The sequence below is a fragment of the Stegodyphus dumicola genome, chromosome 12 (genome assembly GCF_044657685.1).
Source record: "Stegodyphus dumicola isolate Sdum_Otavi_A_Nest chromosome 12, ASM4465768v1".
Lineage (NCBI taxonomy): Eukaryota > Metazoa > Arthropoda > Arachnida > Araneae > Eresidae > Stegodyphus > Stegodyphus dumicola.
In genome coordinates this window covers 10,162,726-10,188,119 of record NC_140779.1, presented here as the reverse complement: position 1 = coordinate 10,188,119, position 25,394 = coordinate 10,162,726, and the positions used below count along the sequence as shown (strand labels likewise).

The window sequence follows — 25,394 nt, the reverse complement described above, 5'->3', positions numbered from 1 at the left end:
ATTTAAACTGCGTTATGATAATTTTGTGAAAAAAAATAGAGCATCCGCCTCATTTTAAGCATTCTGATAGATGGGATGATTCAAAATACAAGAAAGATCATCAGCAAAGGAATCAGTTCCAAAACAAAAACCAAGAAAATTTATATGACAAAAGATATCGACCACGTTGTTTCGAGTGTGGGTCATACGATCATTTTAAGCCTCAGTGCCCTCGCTTAAAACCAAATGAAAAGATAAATTGCGTATTTTCGAATGATGATTTATTAAAGACGTATACAATTAACGGTTTAGTTAATGGGTATGAAATGCCTATTCTTCGAGACACAGGAGCCACAGTAGATGTTATATCTCGAAAATATGTAGATAAAGCAAAAATGATTGGAGAACATGTCTGGGTACAATATCTCTTAAATGACCATTTAGTGTGTCTACCGTTAGCTGAAGTTGAAATTAATTGTAAACTTGGTCACATAAAAACAAAGGCAGCTGTTGTTACAAATGATCCTGGCAGATATGTATTGGGTAACAAAACTGCCCAATTGTTCAAAAATAAATCATTCTTAAATTTAGAAAAAATAAATGCAGTTTTGACACGATCTCAAGTAAAAAGATCTCGTGAAGAAGATCGAAGTAGAGACACCGAAATGGGAAAAAAAGAAGAACTGTCTGTTATTGAGTCTGACGAAGATATTTTACCGCAAGCTGATGAGAAAGACAAGGAAATCAAGAAAATAATTAATGCTAATTCAAAGGAATTAATTGAACCTCAGCATCAAAGCAGAGATCTAGCTTCATTGCTTAGCGAAGCTAAAAGTGAAATTTTCGGAAATGATTTCAAAGTAAAGGAGAACGGGCTGTTGATGAAAAAGAAATTAGATAAAAATGGAAATGAAAATGAAGTAATTGTTATTCCTGAAAAATATAGGGATCAAATGCAGAACTACACAACTTTGATGCAGAACCAAACAAATAATAGTGCTAAAACTCAGGGTAATTTGGTCAATACTCACCCTCCTAAAAGTCAAGCTCCTGTCAATGCTTCACAGAAATCTGACAAACAATCTAAGCGTTCATCTCTTGATGAGAAAACTGAAGTTATTTATATGGAAGTTGACTCACCTTATTTACCTGGTGATTCATCTTTTATGGATCATGTGTATGATTATTCCTCTACAAGTTCCCCAGTTCCTTCTTCTCCAAAAAGTAAAGATGTGTTTGACAGTTCGTTAGCAGCAGATCAAAGAAATTCTTATAAAAGAACTCATGAAGGTGCTCCTAAAGCTGAGAAATTAAAAATACGTTCAGAATCTAAGCACACGTCAGAAAACTTAGCAAAGAGGCACAAACATGATGAAGGATACTCAAAGTTGCCTCATTCAATGAGAGTGCAAGTAGCAGATAAGAACAAAGATTCATCTCGCAAAGAACAAAAACTACCTGACAAGAAAGAATTGACAAAATTAAAGGATTCTCAGTTGCAAGTTCCAGATGAATTGCTAAGCTCTGGATTTGAGATGCAAGTCAAGGAGAAGTTTTTAAAGAAATTAAACAGACAAGAGCGAGTTATTAAAGAAGCAAAACTGCCGCAAAAGCCTTTGGCACACTCACCTGATTTCAATAAGGAGTTTGTTTTGCAAATTGATGTTTCAGACTCTGGTATGGGTGTCATTTTAGCTCAAAAAGATGAACGAGACAATGAACATCCAGTATTATACCTCAGTAAGAAGTTTACAGAAACTGAAAAAAAGTACTCTACCACAGAAAAGGAATGTGCCGCCATAATATTTGCTATAAAGAAACTTCAATGTTATTTAGACGGGCATACTAAATTCCTCACCATGACCGATCGTAATCCCTTAGTTTGGCTCAAAAATAATGTGAGTCTAAATCCATGACTTATGAGATGGGCACTGGTACTACAACCCTACAATTATACGATCGTTCATCGAAATGGTAAAAACCATAAAAATGTAGACGCATTAAGTCGTACTCCCTGGCCTGATTAAATAATTTGTTTCTCTATATAGATAAAAAAAATATTTTGTTCCTTCCTCTCTTCTTCAGTGTATCTTATTATGTTATATCTTGTATTTCAATTCTGTATTGTGCTGATATTGTTGTTTTGAAGAGAAAAAAAAAAAACCGTAAACTTTAATTTATAAAAGCATAAATTAAAGTTTATCTGGAGGGGGGGAGAGGTTGTAATATCTTGTTATTTAATAAATAAATATAATTATTGTTGAAGTGGCAACGCCATATTTGTATTAAACCGTTACTCAGTAACGTGAATATTGTTTTAAAAAAAAGATTGAGTATTCTAAAGATTTAACAGCTAGGAGTAGTATGAAAATTTTGCCACTTCTGAATTGTATGAAATTTGTTTATCACCGTGAACTAGAAATAAAATATATGTTCTACTAAGAAGATTGTCTGTTTTGTAAATTACTGCAAAATACATTACAATATGTTACCGTGAAAGACCGAAATTGGAGAATGTCGACTTTCACCGGAGAATATCAACATTCACCAAATACGTCGGTAAAAGATCGAATATTGCATTACATTCTTGTACATTCGGACCCTCACCGGTGTATGTCGACAATCACAGATATGCTCCGGTGTAGGTCGAAAACAGAGGAGTATATGTACACGCTGCCATTCCAAAAGGAAGTGTTCCACAAATAAATGCAGTTGTAAAAGCGAGGGCCTCTTGTGCAATTTAAAGTGTCATAATAGTTTAAGTTGTTGCGATAAATAAGATTTGAAGCACATAATTTGGTAAGTTTATAACTTCTATTATTTTCCTTTCTCATTTAGAATGAATGTACTGTGTGTTTGAAGTTCTTATATTCTTAAATTCTTATTCTGAGTCTCAAGTGCGTTTTTTCGCGAATGAATTACGGAGAAGGAAATATAATATTCTTATATGTTCAACATTCACCATTAGTACCTGGTGAATGTCGACATTGACCGGTGTAAGTCAGAAATAAGAGTATTTGGAAAATATTTCGGACATACACCAAGACACTATGTGAATGTTGACATTCACCGGTGAAAGTGGACATTCTCCAGATTTCGCTGTTTCACCGTAACATATGTTTAGATTGCACTGATTTGCCTTACTTGTAAGTATGGCTTCCTGTCCAGGGATTATACTGCCCGCGACGCGCAGTCCTTGGAAGGGGGCAGTGTTACGAATTTTATACACACAATATATAGATTTTAGTGCAATTATATGTGAAATCGTGGTATTTTTCTGTATAATGTAACACATGAAAATCTAGAGAAAGGACGCTACGCAGGAGAAGTAACAATACAGGAGCAAGTCTATTTAAGGGGACTCATACACCTTAAAACTCATAGGATGTTCGAATAGATGACTGTTGCAAGAATTGGAATAACTTATTTATTTTAAAAGCAATTACTACCAACGTTTCACAGCTGACTACATAATAAAGCTGCTTTCTGAAATAGTCATCAGAAAGTTTGTACTGCCACAAATATTTTTATAATTTAATCCGCTTCGGGACAACATTTTTCGTCCTGTTTCCAACTTGCGCGCACAGTTTAAAACATTCTGTTTCATAATTTAATTCCATATTTAATATATAGCTTTTATAACATTTGGAAACTACTGTGAACCTAAAATTCTAAAAATTTCATGTTAAATTTTTATTTTATTTTGAGTTGAGTTTATAAAATGTATTTCATTAACAAAATTTGTAATGTTTTCGTCCATAAAATTTTTCAATATTAAAATATTCTTCAGATTGTTGGTTCAGTTAAAAAATAGTGCCCATATAAAGAATTCCATCCAATTTCAAGTATGTACCGTTAGCCAATTATAAAATATCATGCGCGCAAGGTGGAAACGGGGCGAAATATTTTGTCACAAAGAGAATTACATTACAAAAGTATTTGTGGCAACACAAACTTTCAGGTTACTAGTTTCCAAAGCAGCTATATTATGTAGTCAGCTGTAAAAAGTTCAAAGTAATTGTTTTTAAAATAAATAAAATATCCCAATTCTTGCAACAGTCACATATTCGAAGATCACGAGGGATATAAGGTGTATGAGTCCCCTTAACATTTAGTAAATAGCTATCTCGCTAATTTGTCAAGATATTGCTAAGCTGGTAAGGATTTCGGCAACTGATTTAATTTATATTATACAAATATTTATAACTCGACAGGCCGTTCGTCGTCCAAGGCATTTTTTTGTTTAGCTAATTTGTTTCGAATTCGAATTATTCGTGAATTGAAGCGTTCGTTTTCTGAGGCTCCATTGTAACTGCTTTGGAGCGAACACTATTGACTACCTTCCTAACGAAAGAGATGCCTTTGTGGAGACCTTTCAAGTGAAAGGGACTCATATTCAATATTATACAAAGGCAAAACAGGAAGCCTCCGTGCATTAAACACGTTCGCCGGAATTTGAGTTCGAAGTACCACAGTGTTCAATAATTTTACGGCCCGAACGCTGATAGGACTCAAATTTTCAATAAAATGTAGCTACGAAAATCTATGTAGAGATAAGCTTTTGATCCAATAGATCATACAAAATATAACTAAGAAGAAGCATTAATTTCTAACTTTTTAATCACCACGAGAATATTTTGTTGTTTTCTCGGTTTCTCTGGATGGCAAAAGACTACGGTTACGAGATATCTATTTATTGAAATGTTGAATGCGCGTGTTCCTGTATTTTAATTTTTCCGGTGCAGCTTTCTCTTCAAATAAGTTTCGTGCTGCGTTGCACGAGAATACAAAACAATTTTAATTACAGTGTAAAGACACTAGGTTAATTAAAAAGCTGGAGAGATGAAAAATTAGCAACCGCCTTCGCCGGGAATCGAACCACCGACCTCTGGAATACCGGCCCAGCGTGCAGAACACTACACCACGAAAACGCTAGGAAAGTGAGAGAAATACCTTATATACTATTTAACGCACTTTTTGTTACTCCCCTTTTTAAAGGACAACTGGGGTTTTTAAGGGACCCAGTCGCCAAATCCTGGGTGTGTAGAATCCTCATACAATACCCTTTTAGTTCGGGCGCCACCGCAGAGAAATTAGGATTTTTGGAAGCAGTAAAGATGAAGAATTAGCAGCTCCTTCGCCGAGAATCGAACCAGGAACCTCGTAAATACCGGGTCAGTGTGCTGACCACTACACCACGAAGGCAAGCTAGGAAGACGGGAGAAATACCTTACATACTCCCGCTTTTAAAGGGCGACTGGGGTTTTTTTTGCTCTGCATCATGTACTCCTATCATGTGTTAGCCTAGGTTCATGCACTATGAATTGTCTCCCCATAAGTATTATTACTCATATACCACCATCTGTTTCATATGTAAACCAAAGTTCATTGCTAATAATTATTTGCAACTTATGTTATTATCTGTCTTAAAACTGCCCTGCATCATGTGTTTTAATTAGTATACGCGCGTGCTTTATATCTGGCAATGTTACACGCGTGCTTTATATCTGGCATGCACCGTGTGTTTTCACTAGTATCGCAGCTTTATCTCTGCTCTGCATCCTGTGATCTTACCAGTTTTATTACACGTTTTTATATGTCACATAGTATTACATCTGCCCAGCATTATATGTTCTAACAGCATCACATGAATGCATTATTAGTACTCTACTTAGTAGTCTGTGAGTATGTTCTGTGCATTTTAAGTGTGTTGTAATGTGCATTATGTCTTACATTATTATGCCACCTCCACCCCACCCCTTTTTTTTTTTTTTAGATTTCCTGTAACAACCACTGTAATCCTAAAACTTTCAAATGTCATAATACACATCACTTGTAATGTAGACTATGTCAACCGCCCTTGTATGGCCATGTAACTTTCTCATTAAGATTCAAATATACTCCCGAGGCGGCCTGATGAGGCTCCAGGGAGTTGTTGCCACTAGATAGTGGAGGACGCGGGGCATATGCCTGTTTACCTATGTTAAACATCAGGCGCCCTCGTCCTCCGTCACCTGTCACCTGTAGAGACATTAGGTTAATTGAAAAGCTGGAGAGATGAAAATTAGCAACCGCCTTCGCCGAGAATCGAACCACGGACCTCTGCAATACCGGCCCAGCGTGCAGAACCACTGCACTACGAAGGCACGCTAGGAAGACTGGATGGTAAAACTCGCCTAACACTATAGGGTGCTGAGAGCGTCATTGAGTGTGTTCTGAGATTCGATGGAAGTTACTCGATGGATGATGTGCGATTTCTAGATTGAAATATCATTATATTTAATTAAATCAATTTATATTTTATTGATTGGTGATTATTGATTTTTGATTTATTCATATTTGATGTGATATTATGTTTTGCTGAACCACCCCTCTTTCGAGAAACTTGGATTACCACCGAACCTTGTAACCACCGATGCGCATTTGGTGAATCGGCCGGGAATCGAACCCGGGCCGCCCGCGTGGCAGGCGAGCATTCTACCACTGAACCACCGATGATTTGGATTCTCTTTCTTTTCCTTCCAGGTGGGAACTAGTTCAGAGACTCCAAGCTAAATTTTGGAAGCGGTGGTATTCCGAGTATCTAAATCAACTACAGAATCGTGCCAAATGGAGCATTTCGCAGCCAAACATGCAGATTGGTCAACAAGTACTGCTGAAAGACTCCAACTCTAATTCTTTGCACGGGAGAAATACCTTATAACAGTAATGACAAAAGCAGTGACTAAAATCACGAAAGTGCTTCTGCTGAGATACTTTTTGACATTTTACGATAATAAACAATAACACCCAAACACAGAAGAAAATACAACATTAGCGAAGATAACAGTAAATTGCGATTAAATTGTAAACACTTTAAAACTAAGCCAGAGAATTTCGAAAGACATTTATGGGGAAAAAATATGAAATAAAAGTATTCTGTGGTGAAGAAATGGACGACACTCGGTCCGTGAAACAATGACCCTGAAACACAGGCCTTGGGAGTCATATATCCCATGCGTGTAATTTCTCGCTCCCCTTTTCTACTTTCGACCACATTTCGGTCGTGACTGGGTTTCAGTGCATTGACTCAATAATGCCGCATTTCCGCGGCAGACGGGGACATTCCACCTCAACCATCCATGGCAAAGAACTCTAATCGCATCTGAAGAGGCATTACCAAAAACCCCCTTTACTTGAGAAAGCGAATTTCTTTTAATTCATTACATATGCAAAAATTTATTTTTTTAAAGACGCAATGCGGAATTTGATTTCTGGAATATGCGATGCTTCCGCCTTCTTTTAAAAATGCAAAAACATTCACGAACACATATAAAATATACTGCCGAAATACAGAGGCTGTTCACACATTTTTTAGACGATGTATATTGTATTCACAAAACTAAATTACTGAAAATTCTTGTTTTTTAAATGTTCTGTTTGACATCCCTTATTCTGAACTATCTTTCGACACCGCAATTTCCAGGATAATAATGCCTTTTGAAGTGGCAGAAGAGATATTCTATCCCATTACTCCCGAACAGCTTTTCAGAGTCCTGTTAGGGTTTTGGGACAACGTTTGGATAATGCAGTTTTTAAAAGTCCGAAAGCACAAAAATCCATAGGTGACACATCGGGAGATTAAGTAGGGATATCAGTGAAGGGTATGGCCTTGATACCAGTTTTTTGTTCCATTTCTTTTAGAAAATTTATAGTGGATTTTGAGGTGTGACTGCTAGCTTTGTCCTGATGGAGTCTCACAGATGGATGGCACTGTGGGTAGGGTAAAGCGATGATACTTCATTCAGAAAAATTGGCGATAAAATATGTTCCTGATAGTATTTGGAGTTAATCTAGACATTTTTTTGCACTCTCTTTATTTTTAACTTGCCATTATAAGAAAAACCAGCAACCATCGTGAATCCCTTAGAAAAACTTACTTTCGATTCTTTGAACCATGTACTTAAAATTTTTTTCTCCAATTTTATGATAATAAATGGCTCTTTCTTTGTTACAGTTTTTTAAATACACCCATGCTTCATCTATTGTGACAAATGATTTTCATTTTTCTTTGGATAAGTGTTTCTCATATAGAGATCTTCAGCGAGTCCTGCGTCGAGTGATATGCTTTGGAAGAAGACGATGCACATTACGTTTTTTCGCATTCTTAAGATTTAAATCAACGTTTATCGTTTTGTTTACAGTGGGCACCGAGCATTTTAATGATTTTGCAACTGTCCTTTGACTAGGGGAATATTCTTTTAGCATTAAACAACGTACCTTTGCAATAGTCGAAGATGTCCGTTTTTTTCTTGGATACTTGTTTGGAATTTTTGTCCCACTTGAGGCTCCAATTTGACGTTTTTTTCCTTTCTTGTTGATGATATTACCTGTCGACGCTTAAGATATCAGAAAACCATGACTCTCACATCATTTTGGGATAACGGAGTATGCATATTTCTCTTCGGAAAGAGCGTAAATGTAGCCTTCGAGCCACTGCTTTGTCAAATTCGCCATTTTGAATAAAAACAAAACGTTCAAGCCACAAACGATAATGTTGACGTTTAAAAACATAGTACAATTGCAATTACTTCTTTTGCTGGAAACGAATTTTTATTACCGCTTACCAAAATCATCTAAAAAATGTGCGAACAGTCTCTGTATTCAATATCAAATAATAAAAACAAATAAAGATAAAAATGTTACATTAGGAAAGTAAACACGTTCAACGGTATTTTCAAGGGAATGAAAAGAAAATCCTAATATCTCATTGATGAGGTATTTCAGATCTCCAAACGCTGCTTCTTGTTTTGTGTTTACAAGTGTTTTAAAGATTAAAATTTTCTTCATTCGCATTTAAATTATCGGGTCAATCCATAAGTTCGTGAGCATTAAAGAGTATGAGTGGAATTCACTAATGACGCATTTACGAAAACAATACAATTTTGAACCTATTGAAACTTGTCATCGATTGACTAACATATTATTCAGTTCATTACCAACTTTCGTAAATATCGAACATATTTTAGTACTATGTAAGAATTATGTTAATTTTATTAACAGTTAAATTTTAAGTTCCTTTTCTGTCATAATTCTTAACTTCAACTTACTACTTCCGGCCAGAACGTAGTTTTGGAATCACTCTGAATACTTCATGAGGAGGAGCGGTATTTAAACCGCGAAATCTACTTGCTGAGTTAGAAAGAATCAGAGTTTCTGATTTGCGCGCGTCTGCCTTTTGGCGACTCTCTCACTCAAAGCCGTTATTACGCTCGGCCGTACTCAGACCCTTGATAAGCTTCGTAGTCAAATAGAGTTAAGGGGCCAACTCGATTAGAATCTTGATAGCTTCGGCTATATCTCTTTAGTTAATCTTAGTTTTAGTTTATTTCTTAGTTTCTTAAGTTCAAGCCTAAGTGTCGGCTTTGATTGTACACTCCAAAACGGAGTTTTGTTAAATCTTATTGGAATAATAAAGGGTTCGTTACCTTTCAACTTGTTGTTTTTTTGTCACACGAACTTAAGCGATTATTCGCTAACTAGTTCTTAAGATTCGTCACTTTCTACAGTAACTGAGAAATACACTAGTGAGAACCTTACAACCCATAGAAGATGAATATAGATAATCAGACAAACGTGCTGTGCTACATATTTTATTTTCGTGTGGCGAATCTGCCAGGTTTGGAGCGATAAAAGTTAATAGTGTACATGGTGAACATACTGCTAGTGTAAGGACTGCCCAGAAATGGTTTAAAAAATTTAAAGTTGGAAAAAGTAGCATTGATGATGAATCCCGTTCAGGACATTTTGAACTGTTAGAACCAAATCAAGCGATTCATTCAGAAGTTTATAGTGAACAAATTTCCCGTCTAAACTCAGAACTGATCAAAAAACGGCCGCGATTGGTTAATATCAAGAAAGTGTTGTTTCATCATGATAACGCTAGACCGCATACGGCTCGAACATCGATTAAAAAATTATTTAATTTAAATGGAAGCTTTTGCCACATCCTGCTTACTCCCCAGATATTGCCCCAAGTGACTTTCACTTATTTCGTGCCTTACAAAATTTTTCACTGGGAAAAAATTAAATTCTAAACAGCATGTACACAATAAATTTTAGAGTTTTTTTTTTCCCCCATCAAAACCAGAGTCTTTCTACAGCAATGGCATAAAAAAGCTGCCTGTAAAAGGGCGAGACATTATAAATAGTGGAGGAAAATATATAATTGATTAAAATGTTAAATTGTGTTTTTTTTTTTTTTGTATTATTTAAAAATTTACCAAAAAATGCGCACAAATTTATGGACTGACCCAATACTTATTGTTGCCTTTAAATTGTTTACAAATTCATAATAAAGGCCACCGATTTCTGTTCTAATATTTGTTATTTCGGCTTTACAGCGAGTGAATTTACACATAATGAATGTTTGAGATTTAGAGGATCTTCTTAGTAACGTATGTTCGAGTTATTTTTGTTGTAATTATGAAGCAAGAAATTTATAAATTTATTGTTAGAATTAATGCTTAGTACTATTATTCTTATAACCAGGAGTGCTAAAACAAACAAAAAAAAGAGCTCTATATTTTTTCCCTCGCATATCCTTCTTTAAAATTGTTGGACTGTAGTATGATTGCTCATTAAAGACAGACATTCTTTCAGTTATGAATTTTGAATAATATATCTGACCCAAGAGCACTCCAAGATTTGGGTTTCCTCAACAATATTATGGAAAATATGTTTTTGTTTAACATGGCGACAGTTTGCAGAAGGAGCGTCTTCTATCAATGCAATCAGAAATTCGCAGGCTCTCAAAAGTTTAAGGGGACTCCTACACCTTAAACCCCTCATGATCTTCAAATATGTGACTGTTGCAAGAATTGAGATATTTTATTTATTTTAATAGCAATTACTTCCAACTTTTTACAGCTGACTACATAATATAGCAAGATGGAGCCCCTACACACGTTGCTGTACGCGTGCAATAGATGGTACGGCAGAAATTCACAACAGAAAGACTCATTAGCCGCTACTTTCTAACTGCATGGCCACCTCGGTCGCCTGATCTTATCCCATGCGACGTCTGGCTATGAGGGGGTTACCTTAAGTTCAAGGTCTATCAAGGAGTGGTCCAGGACCTGGCTACGTTGAAGCGGACTGTACGAGAGATTCCTGCAGACATGTTACTTTCTGCTGTTGTGCATACTGTGCACAGAATGCAATATGTGGTCCACAACAACGGCAGCCACATTGAACCTCGTTTGAATGCAAAGTAAAGGGTAATTTCCGTATTGATTTGCATTTGTTAACACTCTATTTTCTATTACACAGCGCCAAATGTTCCCCTAGCGGTGACTGGAGCTAATTATTTTTTCGCGGAATCCTTCGTTCCCCGTCTTGTTTAGACTTCCTACAAAATGTGGCGTCATTCTCGAAAATAGATTGCGCTACAGAACACTGTGAGCACTATCAGTTTAATTATGGCCACCCGGTATATAGATTTTGTAAACCTTACAAATTTTTGACTAATAAATTCTCCGATTCGAAAACGAGCAGTAGCAACACCTTTCGAAATAAAGTATTTTTCTCTCCAACGCGCGAGACTGTTGTCACTCGGAAAAATGTTTGCGAAAGTTAGTGTTTTCACAGATTTTAATTAATATCTCGGCTGATTAAAGTCGTACGCAGTCAAAATGGCTTCCCACGAATTTTTTGAAATCGGGAATTTTTGGCAATGCTGTTTTTATTTCATTGTAAAACTTAAAAAAATTTTAAACTTAGAATGATACCGCTGTAATCCTTCTCACAGAACACTGTGAGCACTGTCAGTTTAATTATGGCCACCCGTTACTTGTATATAAAGAAGAATGTCTGCTTGTGTGTTTATTTGTTTGTTCGCGTTATTGATTTCTGATCAGTTATGGTAAATTTTTCGCCACATAGAATATAGGTCAAATATTGGATGGAACTTGAACTTTTACGACCATTTGCTTAGAAAGATGAAAATCATTAAAAAACTGCGTGCTATTGTTAGTGATATAATGAGAGAGAATTAGTTTATTTTTCTATAGAAATTTCTTATGTGGGTTCCCTATCGCATCAGACTGAAAAATGTATGACTATGAATCGTATTTTTTGCATCGTTATTAGAGAAGGTTTACAGCGGTATCGTTCTCTCTGTTGTTAAATACATTACTCTCCATCTAACTAAACTGGCATCGGATACTTCCGCTACTTTCGTATACAGTGGTGGCCAAAATTGTGGACACTTTTGGAAATTTTTATGTTTTTGAACTTTGTATGCTTATAGAAAAACGTTACGTTTCACAAAATGCAAACTTGTATATATCATTTTAAAGAGAATGTATTACTGAATTCAATACAAAACACAAAATTCAACTATTTGTAATACGGAAAAAAAGGTAAATGATAATAGTTATCGATATATATTAGATAGTGATGATTGCAGTGAGTTATCAGTACTTAGTAGGGTACCCTTTATTTTTGATTACAGCTTCACATCGACGTTTCATTGAGCTGACAAGAATTTTAAGCTCTTCTTTCGTTATTACATGATGCCAGGAAACAATTATAGCCTCAATTAGTTCCCTTTTATTTGATGGGCCCTCATTCGGACAAGAGTTTTCAAACGGTGCCACAAATTTTCGATAGGATTGAGGTCAGGACTGTTTCCTGGCCATGTCAACAATTTAATGCTCTTTGTACGAAAACACTCTTTCGATATTTTCGCCGTGTGGCAAGGAGCAGAATCCTGCTGAAAAATAAACGAAGCATTGTTGGGAAAGAGTTCTCGGATGGAAGGTAGAAGTTTTGTTTCTAGAATAGTGTCAATGTATTTTCTGGCATTCAGTGTCCCATCGACGACAGGAAGACGACCAATACCATCTGCATGACCAAATCATAACACTAACTGGGTTCTTCACAGTTGCTTGAATGCAGTCAGGATGTAGCTCTTCTCCTATTCTACGTCTTACATATTTTCGCCCATCACTACCGAATAACGATATTTTAGTTTCATCACTGCATATAACTTGTGACCACTGATCATCTGTCCAATTTATGTGTTCCTTTGCCCACTGTAGTCTTTTTTTCGTTGCTGAAAATTAAGATAAGGCTTTTTTCGTGGAATTCTACCTCTCAGTCCAACATCTGTTAATCTTCTCCTGATTGTTCTTGAACTGACAGAAACACCAGCATCATTCAGATCACTTCTGATGGCCGCTTATGACATTTTTCTATCTTGGAGACATAGTCTTTTTATTCTTCTGTCATCAATAGATGTGGTGCACCTTTTTCGGCCTTTCTCTTCTTTGTTTTTATTGAATTTGTCTCCTGATATCGTAAACAAAACTTTCGGTCTCCAGATGTAGTCACTGAACCACCCACCTGTCTTGCAATTTCAGCATAAGAAAAACCACTTTAATGTAAGACAATAAAATTACGTGTCTTTCTAGGTGTCCAATCTACTCTTTTATTGGATGTCATTGCTTCTTGACTAAATATTAAAATTTTTTACAAAAATTCCTACTTGTAATTGCAGTGTATAAGAAACAGGTCCTCCTTCTACAAAACAAAGCAAAATAATGAATTGTTTCAAGTGTTAACATGATGTCAGCTTCTACTGGCAGTTATTAACATTTGATTGGTTCTCAGAACAAGAACAGTGATTGGCCGGGAAAGGTAGACATTACAAACCATTTCATAACTGTGTTTTTATTTATATTAAAGCACGTATAATTTTTTTGTACTGCAAATAATTGAATTTTGTGTTTAGTATTGAATTCAGTAATAAATTCTCTTTAAAATGATATATACAAGTTTGCATTTTTCGAAAAGTAACATTTTCTATAAGCATACAAAGTTCAAAAACATAAAAATTTCCAAAAGTGTCCACAATTTTGGCCACCACTGTATATGTGAAGTGGTATTTCTTCAAGGACGTATGATTATATATAATTTAACGATTGTAAGGCAAATCCTGGTCATGTCTTTACCAATGACAGCGCTATTATCCTATTATGTTTATTTTTATTTTTATTTTTTAATTGCCACTTTCTATAGGCGTTATTCTCGTCTAGAAACTAGCATAAGGCTTCTTTGAAACGAAATTCAAGGTAGGGAATCGATGATTGTTAACATGTAACTGAAAGAATACCGGGTGAATGAGTTCGGGACTTGGATGTCAAGCTGATCTCTTGTCGAAGCCATGCTGGTAAAATAATAAGCAAAACAGCTAAATTTCACAACAAAGCGTCTTGAAAACGTGTTATTAAAAGAGTAACTGAAGTAACAGTAACACTCAACACCTTGTGATTTATCCTTCAGATGTCACAGGACTACGAAAAAGAACAATGGAATGTTTCTATCTGAGTGAATGTCTTTACGTACGGCCTTAACCAACCTTTGCAGAAATAAAAGCTGACGAGTCACAGAGTTGAAGATAAAAGTATTGAAAAAATTATAGTAAAGTCATGAAGTTAAATATTTTGTATCAAATATTCGGACGAAAGTGCAGATGGTTTACATTTAATACCTTAAAATACGTGGGCTCAGTGTCTTACGCAAGAACGAGGTTTGAATAAAGCTGGACAAGACTAATTATTTTAGTAATGATTGACAAAGGCTTTCGCTTTATACGAAGTTGATTTAATTAAAAGTTCATTTACTGTTAATTCAATATGTTTAAATCAAACGCAGTACAATTGCGTATAATTGTAGGAGGCACATCAGATTTTTTTTTACAGTTTATTGTACATGTCCTAAGGCTAATTTTCTATTCCGCACAACTGAAAATAATTTTTACTTAAGTAAAATTTGACAAATTTCAAAAAGATGCATATGAGTCAATAATATTTTCATAGTATTTTTCTATTGCTTGAATTTAAAAATAGAAAACAATTTTAATACAGTGTAAAATTTCTTAAATTAGGAATATTTAACCTATAAATGCAATACATTAGAAATCAAAAGAATATAAGGTTAATAATTTAATTTCATGCACCGGTGCGCTAAAAATTTCCCTAATTTATGAGACTTAAAAAAAAATCTGATGTGGACACCACACGACTTCTTTGTACGAAATATTAAATTATACGGATTTCTTTCTTGAATTTCATTTAAATTGATTGGATTGAATTAAATCTACTTCGTCGACAGCGCATAAACCACAATAGAATAAATGCACTCTTTAAAATTCACTATATTTGTTTAATATAACGACACTCTGAATGGACAAAATTTATATCATTTGAAGAATTATCTTATCGTTGCCACATGTTCTATTCAAATACTATAATAAAGCTAGAACGATGTATGAAAGAAATTAAACAAACAAAACAGAAAAAAAACAGTTTTTCACAGACGATTCAGTATTTCTCATTCAATTAATTCAGTTCTCACTTCGCGAGAAGGCAAAAATATATAAAAACTCAAAATATCCGTATTAAAAATTACGAAGTAAATCTTAAACACTTATTTCCTCGAAAAAATTCCAGAAAGGATTAAGCATGATTTAATTCGCAATAATAAATGAAGACGTTATTTTTGTTGTTGCGAAGCTTAGTCTCTCTAGATTGGCAACAAATCTACAATTCTGCTGTTTCAAATGTAAACAAATATGTCCGCCATGTTATTTAAAACTTAACCGCACTTAAACAGCTTTTAAATTGTTGATACTTGTACAAATATTGCTTCCAGAATTACGAAAGGCATAAAAACCTTAACCGGAAGATAAAAACAACATAATTCAATCATTTTTAAAGCAAAAAATGTACAGTTTACAAACATATAAGAGTAAAGAAACTGAGATCATTGTGCCGAGTAACAGAGTGGATATATATATAAATATAGTATTTATATACGTTTAGTGCGGCCGATTGCAACCAAAATTCGAGGTGCACATCTTCATGCTATAACAGTCCTATATACAAAATTTCAACGTTCTGAGGCTACTCGTTTTCGAGTTATGTGAGATACGTACGTACGCACATACGTACATACGTTCGTACAGACGCCACGAAACATTCTCTACAGAATTAATTTTAAAGCAGTTTTACCATTTTTTGGGAGGAGACGAGCATTTTATTCTGTCCTTACGTACAGATATCACGCAAAAACATCGTTCAATTGCATTCGATAGCGGTCAAAATGGATATTTTCGTTGAAACATGCTGCCTGAAACTTTTCGCGATTACAATACTTCCTCTTTACTTCGTACAAGGAAGTAAAAAAGCCAAAGTTTTAAAATTACTTCTAAACAAATAATAAGAAAAGCATTAAAAAAACGAAATAAATTTAAATTGATGCAAATGAATGTAACCGTAAAAATGGAGAGTTGTTAAAGCAAAAAGAAATTTAATTCATTTTCACAATTTACATTTTGCAGCTACACATACTTACGTGTAAAAGAAAAAGCAGCACAATATAATGTGTGTGTAAAACACAGCATGTATAATGCACAACAAACAAACAAAAAGACAGTTCTATATTTCCCGTTCAAGTGTATAAATATATGTATATATCTATATATACATCCACTCTGTTACTCGTCTCCGTGATCTCAATTTCTGTACTCTTATATGTTTGTAATTGTGCATATTCTGCTTTAAAAATGATTGAATTATGTTGTTTTGTCTTCCGGTTAAGGTTTTACGCCTTTAGTAGATCTACATGCTATATTTGTAGAGTTATCAACAATTTAAAAGTTATGCAAGTGCAGCTAACTCTAATTATTTTTTTTTCATGGCGGCCATGTTTGTTTACATTTGAAACTTGGCAGAATAGCGGATTCGTTGCCAATCTAGAGAAACTAAGCTTCGCAACAACACAGATAACGCCTTCTTTTATTTTTGCGAATTATATCATGTTTAATCTATTCTGGAATTTATTCGAGGAAATAAGAGTTTAACATTTACTTCGTAATTTTCAATATAGATATTTTGAGCTTTTATGTATGTTGCCTTGTCGCGAAGTAAGAACTGAATTAAATGAATGAAAAATAATGAATCGTCTGGGAAGAACTGTTTCTTTTTTGTTCTGTTTGCTTAACTTCTTTTGTGCATCCTTATAGATTTATTATAGTATTTAAATACTATTTGAAATGGGAACCATTAGGTAATTCTTCAAACGATATAAATTTGTGCATTCTGCGTTATAATATGTGCGAAATGTAACGCAGTTAAGGGAACCTAGCGCTAGACTGTCGCTATGGTAAACAAATATAGTCAATTTTAAACATTCATTCTATTGTGGTTTATGCGCTATCGACGAAGTAGATTTAATTCAATCCAATCAGTTTGAATGAAATGAAAAAAATGCATATGATTTAATATTCCTTACAAGGAAGTTATGTGGTGTACACATCAGATTTTTTTTTTGTTAAACTTATGTTATTCCTTCTTCCAGAATTCGAAATTTAAGCATAATCCAAATGTAATTCGCTCATTTTTACTTCCTTATACGAAGTAAAAAGGAAGTATTGTAAACGCGAAAAGTTTCAGGCAGCATATTTCAACGAAAGTATTCATTTTGACCGCTATCGAATGCTATTTAACGATGTTTTTGCGTCATATCTGTACGTAAGGACAGAATAAAATACTCTTTTCCTTCAAAAAAAATTATAAAACTGCTTTAAAATGAATTCTGAAGAGAATTTTTCGTGGCGTCTGTACGAACGTATGTACGTACGTACGTACGTATCTCGCATAACTCAAAAACGAGTAGCCTCAGAACGTTGACATTTTGTATATAGGACTGCTATAACATGTAGATGTGCACCTCGTATTTTGGTTGCAATCGGCAGCACCAAACGTATATAAATATATTTATATATATATCCACTCTATTACCCGGCTCAGTGATCTCAGTTTCTTTACTCTTATATGTTTGTAAATTGTACATTTTTTGCTTTAAAAATGATTCAATTATGTTGTTTTTATCTTCAGGTTAAGGATTTTATATTTAGTAAATCTGTGTGCAATATTTTTAGAATTATCAGCAATTTTAAAGTTGTTTAATTGCCGCTAAGCCTGTTTTTAATGGCGGCCATTGATGTTTACATTTGAAACAGGAGACTAGTGGATTCGTTGCCAATCTAGAGAAGCAAAGCTTCGCAACAACAAAGATAACGCATTCATTTATTATTGCCAATTAAATCATGCTTAATTCTTTCTGGAATTTTTTCGAGGAAATAAGCGTTTGAGATTTATTTACTTCGTAATTTTTAATAAAGATATTTTGAGTTTTTATGTATTTTTGCCTTCTCGCGAAGTGAGAACTGAATTAATTAAATGAGAAATACTCAATCGTCTGTGAAAAACTGTTTCTGTTTTGTTTGCTTAATTTCTTTTATATATAGTTCTAGCTTTATTATAGTATTTGAATAGAACATGTGGCAACGATTAGATAATTCTTTAAATGATATACATTTTGTGCATTCTGAGTTATAATATGAACGAAATATAATACTGTTAAATCAATTTAGCGCCAGAATGTCGCTATGGTAAACAAATACTAGAGTGTATCTTAAAGAATGCATTTATTCTATTGTGGTTTATGCGCTTTCGGCGAAGTAGGTTTCATTCAATCTAATAAGTTTAAATAAAATGCAAGAAAAAATGCGTATAATTTAATATTCCGAACAAGGAAGTCATGAGGTGTACACATCAGATTTTTTATTATTTTAAAAATTTGCATTTTAAAATATTTTTTATAAATGTTTCGAAAACATTTTTGTATTATAACCTATAAACGTTTTAACATCATCTTAAAGTAGACGTTATTTCTAAGGACATCTGCAAAAAAAGAGTTTTTCATTCAAAATTTTCTAAAAGATATACCTAAATTTACATATTGGCGCGTTTTGAAATTCGGCGTATTTGTTAGAAGCGATAATAAAGAAAATGTGGTTTAAGCAATTTGTTAAATTTGTTTATGAACGATGGACCATTTTTCCTATCGTGCATTAATGAAAAAAAGTTAAGCAAGAAGGTTGCTATAAATTAAGAATTCCGCCAAGTGAATCATTCTTGGCGCAAACTAATAAAAAAATATTCCAAGATAAATTTTTAAATTTATCCATAAATTTTATATCTATGGATAATTTGAGTCGTAGAATCGAAGTATAGAAAACATTTATATTTTATTTCAGAAAACGTCTGATTTTGTGTGAAAATAGCTACGTTAGAATAATGTTATACAGAGCACTGCCAAGATATTGTTTCGCCTGAGGAAAAAAGGTTAATGCGTATGCCTATATATATATCAAAATAGTTACATTTATATAATTATATTTGTATTATATTTGCATTAAGTAACTATATTAAATTAAAATATCATAATTCTTATAGCATAATTATACCATAATTCTTAAAGTACCTTTTAATCGTAGCTTTATAAATTCAGAAAAATAATACAGCCAATTGTTTATAACTTTCAACTGAAAATGTTAAAAAAAATCTTTTTTGATAAAAAAGAAATAACATAGAAATGCACATTGCATTGATTTTCAGGTTTTCTTGCAATTCTTCCTATTGTTTTATTAATTGAAGTTGACGAAGACTATTTCCCCTAATAATAACTAACAAATTTAAAAACATAATTAAAGTAATTTTCGAATTCATATAGCCAGTTTGGCGCCCCTTCTAGTGATTCACCTGAGGCAAATTCGTCACTTGCCTTACCCTTGTCCCGGATCCGATGCTATATATAAATCTAATACATATCCTAAGTCGCACTTTCGAGACATGAAAAACGCAAGTTGAATTTGGTATATCGGCCCAGTAGAACAGGAGACATAGAACTGTCCCATTTTTTTTCACAATGTACATATATTTAAAGATTGAAACATACTATATTCACATTGCAATAAAAATAAAAAAGCCTTCAATAAAGTGATTCATTACACTTAAAATATAGTTTTAGAGCCAGAAACAATAACGAATAAATATATAATTACGCATGATGGCTTCCTATTCCGAAATTCTGAAAGATTATCTTAGAATTTCATTTTCTCTTTAATACAAGTCAAATTTATTTTTACTGTAAAATTATAGAATGAAATATTATATTTATAATCATCGATTATGCCGGCTACGAGAGGTACCACTTTCGACTACAACATTAGTATGTGTTTTAACCTACAGATGGCAGCACCATTAAAAAGAAATCGTTCTCTCCGTTCCTTCGAAAGAAATTTATCACATTTCTTTTACTTAAAAAAAATCTTGTTTAAAGTAATATGTTTGTTATTTTTTGTTTACTTTGAGTACCATTAATAATATATCAATGCCAATCAGAATGTGTTTATAATTTTGCTAAGCATGTGTGTGACGCAGATTTTTCCCGCCCTTAGTATATATATTAGGTTTATGTACAGCTATTGTTCTAATAGGTGTTTTGATTCAAAATACCTTCTCAAATGACATTTCGATTTTTTTCCATAGTTCTATGTTACAATTCAAATTATGCCATAAAGTGCCAGGTTTTGTAAAAATCACACGAGTAGTTTTTAAAAAATTGGTTCTCAAAATTTTGGCTTCTCAGTGTTAATTAAATTTGGTATATATTTATTAATCTCTCTTTTTTTTAATTAAACTTAATTCTTCCTTTCACATTTCAAAATTTAGCTTCATTACAAATAAAATTCGCCCCCCCCTTTTTTTTTTTTTTTTTTTTTTTTGATTTATTTCTAAAATTTGTATTTTTAAATAATTTTTATAAATTTTTCGAAAACAATTTTGAATTATAACTTATAAAATATTTACCATCACCTTAAAATAGATGTATTTCTAAGCATACCTGCAAAAAGTTAGTGTGTGTGTCTGTGATTATGGCAAAACCTCGAGAGCTATCTGTCTAAGGGAAGGGATGAATTCGTGGAAGACTTTCTAAGGGAAACTGGCTCGTATACACGTTACACATGGGGAAAACCACGAAAACTCCCATGCAGCCAGCCCGTTCGCGGCATTCGAACCACGGACCGAACTACCAGCGTTCAGCGACGTTACCGCTCGGCCGCTGGTGAGCCTGCAAAAAATTAGAGTTTTTTTTTTTTTAAATTTCCCAAGACATGCGTGAATTTATACATTGGCGTGTTTTGAAATTACGTATTTGTGTTATAATCGATAATAACACCAAATGTTGTTACTTACGTCGTTAAAATTATTTGAAATAAATGGATTTTTTTTTTTTTTTTTTTTGGATTATTCAGTTATGGCAAAGTACACGAGGGCTATCTGCCTAAAGGGAGCGATGCCTTTCGTGGAGGACTTTCTAAGGGAAACTGGCTCGTATACACGTTACACATGGGGGAAACCACGAAAACGCCCATGCAGCCAGCCCGTTCGCGGAATTCGAACCTCAGACCGAACCACCAGTGTTCAGCGTCTTTACCGCACGGCCGCTGGTGGGTTATTTGAAATAAATGAACGTGGACCTTTTTTCCGCTCATGTACAATTAAAAAAAATAGGGGAATATAAATAATAAATTAAGAAGTTCACCGAGTGAACTAACTATTCTTGGCACAAACTGTAAAAAGTGTGTCAAGATGAATTTTTTAATTTCTCTGTAAGTTCCGCAGTAAATTTTTAAAAAATTAATATTTGGGCTTCATTTGAGTCGTAGCATCAAAATATAGAAAGAAAATCGATATGTCATTTCAGAAAAAGTTCTCTTTTGCGTCAAAATACTTATGATAGAACAATTGCTATGTATAAATATAATATATATCTTAAGTCAGGCTTTCGAGACATGAAAAATGAAGTTAAATTTCGTCACTCGGCCCAGGTGAGTGACAGACAGACTTCAACAGAGATTTCAGTGCCGCCTTTTGCCATATTTTCCCACTGAATCTGCCAAGCACTTTAATGTTCCATTGACTGCTAATTGCTCTAAGTTGAAGAGCTTCGCGTGCGCGGCATGAGGCGGCAGAATGACTGACCAAATAAACGCGATTTCATTTTTTTTTTCCGTTGCTAAGCAACGAACGAGGTATGAGGCTTCTGCGAGTCTTGAACATATACGATAGAAATAATTTCCGAACATACACATGAGACAGCAGTAAACAGCCAAAGTCTTCGCCGAGCGCGCATTTGCATCCATTGGCTACACCGCCGGACACATATATGCCCTCGTAGGCCCCACCGATGGTTTTGCTAGACGTATATATGTGCCCATAGGCCCCCAACCGATGGTTTTGCACGACGTATATATGCGCCCATAGGCCACACCGATGGTTTTGTACGGCGTATATATGCGCCCATAGACCCCACCGACGGTTTTGCTAGACGTATATATGCGCCCATAGGCCACACCGAAGGTTTTGCACGACGTATATATGCACCCATAGGCCACACCGAGGGTTTTGCACGACGTATATATGCACCCATAGACCCCACCGATGGTTTTGCTAGACGTATATATGCGCCCATAGGCCACACCGAGGGTTTTGCACGACGTATATATGCACCCGTAGACCCCACCGATGGTTTTGCTAGACGTATATATGCGCCCATAGGCCACACCGATGGTTTTGCACGACGTATATATGCACCCATAGGCCACACCGAGGGTTTTGCACGACGTATATATGCACCCATAGACCCCACCGATGGTTTTGCTAGACGTATATATGCGCCCATAGGCCACACCGAGGGTTTTGCACGACGTATATATGCACCCATAGACCCCACCGATGGTTTTGCTGGACGTATACATGCGCCCATAGGCCACACCGATGGTTTTGATGGACGTATATATTTACTCCGCACGTTAACTGTACCTTTGAACATTGTATAACTGTATAGCAGCGCATGTATAACTGTATTTACTGACTGTGCATGCATAACTGTGTACCTTTGTATAAAGCATGATTAGTGCATTGCGCAATTCAGCATTCTGTACGAATAAGCATATTGTATGAACATTGTGTATAAATATTGTAGTATATTTAGCATCCTGTATAAATAAGGCAATATATAATAATGTAATATAATATAATAATGTAATATAATATAATAATGTAATATAATATAATAATGTAATATATATTTTTGCACTCTGCAAGTACCAAATAATGTAACTCTGTATGCACACCTATGCACCCCTGAATTTAATATAACCGTGTAACTGTGCATGTATTATTAGCATTCCGTATGAATGATGCAATGCATTATTCAGCATTCACTAAGTATTAAATATTGTAACTCCGCACGCATAACTGTGCTCTTTTGGATATCGTATAGCTGCATTACTGTACACATATAACTGTATTGAACAACTGAACATGCAAATCTGCATACCTTTGCAAAATATACGAATAATGTACTGTATAATATAGCACTCAGTACGAAAAGCATTCTGCGTGAATAATGTAATGTATTCAGCATACTTTATGAATAATGTACTGTATAATTAAGCAGACTGTTAAGTACCATGTAATGTTACTCCGCACGTATGACTGTACCTTTCAATATTATATAACTGTATAACTGCGCATGCATAACTGTATTATACCCTGCGCATGCATAACTGTGAACACGATGTATGAATACTGTAATACAATTTAACTTTCTGTACGAATAAGCATCAACATCAATGTAAATATCTACTGCCCATGTATGACTAACACATTGTGTTTTGTTCCGTAATGTGCCTGGGTACGTTCATGTTAAACATAGTGCGTTTTGATTCTCCCGTGCTCTGATGTATTTTTCGTTTTCTTGTATAAGTTTTATGTGTTTATATATGTTCTATGCTGTTTAATGTCGTAATTGTGTGTACTTTGTATCGTGTACTATTATGTTTTGTATATTGCTTGTTGAACTATGTTTACTCTATGTCTATTTATTTGTCATGTATTTCAAATGTGTATGCTTAAGCTGCATGTATGACTTACCATTAAGATGCCAAATCGTATGTCTATCAAGTATCCATTGTACACTAAGACGTCCCTGTTTGGCCACGTGGAACAAATTCATTTTAATATCTCAATAAACTCCCGGGGCGGGCCTCTTGCGGCTCCAGGAAGTTGTTGCCTCTAGGTAAGGAAGGGCGTGGGACACATGCCTGTTTACCTGCGTTAAACATCGGGCGTCCCCGTCCTCCGTCACCTATCACCTGGATGTATATATGCGCACATAGGCCCCACCGATGGTTTTGCTAAGCGTATATATGCGCCCATAGGCCACAGTGATGGTTTTGCTCGACGTATATATGCGCCCATAGCAGTCAGAGGGCTAACTTGTTAAATAAGAACAAAAATTCTGAACATAGTGTTTGGATGACATTCCAAACACTCACGTATAGTGAAAAAGATTGAGACGAAGCTGTAGAAAAGTTTGCTTTGTTTTAGTTGATTATTTTAAAGAACTCTAGGGCTTTTTGCCCTATGGGGAGGGATACCTTCATGGAGGACTTTCTAAGAGAATCAGGCTCATATACACGTTACACACGGGGAAAACCACGAAAACACCCATGCAGCTATTCCGTTCCCCTGGAATCAAACCCAAGTCGAAATTACCAGTGTTCAGCGATTTTACCGCTCGGCCGCTGGTGGGCGCTGTATAAAAGATTGATACAAATTATATAAAAAAATGTATATGTTCGAATATTCTAAAATTTTGAATTTACTTATTGCAATTTATTTAATTCAAATAGCGAAAATAGTAAATTCTGATTGATACAGTTCTTAACGGCTTGAAAAATAAGGACCCACGAAACAAAAGATTCTAGACATTATATCAAGGATTAGATAGTGACAACATAAAGAAAAATTAAACAAGATCATTAAAGTTGAAAAGACTGTAGAGTAATTTTGCTGCTTATCATTTATAGAGAATGTTTACCTTCTAAAACTGAGAATCGAGCAGCTTGTGTCAGAGGTTCTTAAACTTTTTTGCCCCATGCGTCCCTTTCAACAACTCTAGAGGAACCCCCCCCCCATTTCAAAAATTCGAAAAATATATGTATATTTGTTTAAATTTAAACAAATTTAAATTCTAAACAAATACGTATAAAAGTAAAAAAGTAGAAAAGCAAATTTAAATTCTAAAAAAAGAAAAAAGCCAAAATAATTTAAAATAATTTAAAAATATGCAAACATGTAAAAGATTTAATTCTCGAACTAACCTACAATATCATTTAAATTCAGAAGCATAAGCAAATCAAGTGCAAAATCTATCCATGAAAATAAATCTACTAATTTAATAAATTAAAATTAAATCTTTCACTTAATTTTTAACAATTTTCACAATTTTTCAACAGAACACACATTTCAAATTACAAACAGTTTACATTTTTTTCACATACCACTTCACTTTAATTTCCTTCAAGCAAACTTACATCTCTTGATTGGCTCAGTTACTTAACTCCCTAAATAATTGATATTACTACCTTTAGGATTTTAAATTTAATTTAA

The 25,394-nt window shown here is 34.4% G+C and overlaps 1 protein-coding gene and 1 non-coding gene across 2 annotated transcripts in view; both read right to left on the bottom strand.

Moving 5' to 3' along the window:
- Positions 1-25,394, bottom strand: part of LOC118196098 (uncharacterized) — a 787,551-nt gene that overhangs the window by 717,341 nt on the left and 44,816 nt on the right. The gene's annotated exons all lie outside the window — the stretch shown is intronic.
- On the bottom strand, positions 6,407-6,486 carry TRNAG-GCC (transfer RNA glycine (anticodon GCC)). The gene has a single exon. It is a non-coding gene; the product is annotated as a tRNA-Gly (tRNA).